Below are 579 nucleotides of genomic sequence, written 5' to 3' on the forward strand. Positions count from 1 at the left end.
GCAACTGGCTCGAGCCTCGAATAGCGCTGCGCTCTCCAGGGGGCGTGGGTGAAAAACAACCCGTGCCTTGCGCATGGTTCGAGCTAAAAGTGCGGATATGACATGGACGAAGGAATGTGCAGGGTGGAAAATTATGTATCTGAGATGAGGTATCAGGCAGCAAGAAAGTTCGCACGCTAAAAAAAAAAACGAAAAAAAAAAGAAGTTTACAAAATAATAAAAAGATTAGCGAGCTTGCCAGGATTCGAACCTGGAATCTTCTGATCCGTAGTCAGACGCGTTATCCGTTGCGCCACAAGCCCGAACGGGAAATACAGCACTACATGCAACACTTGTGCGTTGAAGCATAGCCTCAGGAGGCTATGGTCGAAATATCATTGGGGCAAGATTTGATTAGTTTGCCGCTAGAAGACGTTCTGCTTAAAGCACGACGCGTGCACACGGTGTTGCAGTCCACTTGTTCCAAAACAGATCGGCTGTTTCTCTGGCAGCGCGGGCAGCGTGAGCAGCGCTGTCCGCAACTGTACTGAGTGTTGCATCAATTGGAGTGTCACTCTTGCTGGTAAACCGGTGGTTTCT

At 49.1% G+C, this 579-nt stretch overlaps 1 non-coding gene across 1 annotated transcript; it reads right to left on the bottom strand.

Annotated features, from left to right (window-relative positions):
* Window positions 1–229: 229 nt before the first annotated feature.
* Trnar-acg (transfer RNA arginine (anticodon ACG)) lies at window positions 230–302 on the bottom strand. The gene has a single exon. It is a non-coding gene; the product is annotated as a tRNA-Arg (tRNA).
* Between the last annotated feature and the right edge of the window lie 277 nt (window positions 303–579).

This window comes from Dermacentor silvarum, chromosome 7 (genome assembly GCF_013339745.2).
Source record: "Dermacentor silvarum isolate Dsil-2018 chromosome 7, BIME_Dsil_1.4, whole genome shotgun sequence".
Classification (NCBI taxonomy): Eukaryota; Metazoa; Arthropoda; class Arachnida; order Ixodida; family Ixodidae; genus Dermacentor; species Dermacentor silvarum.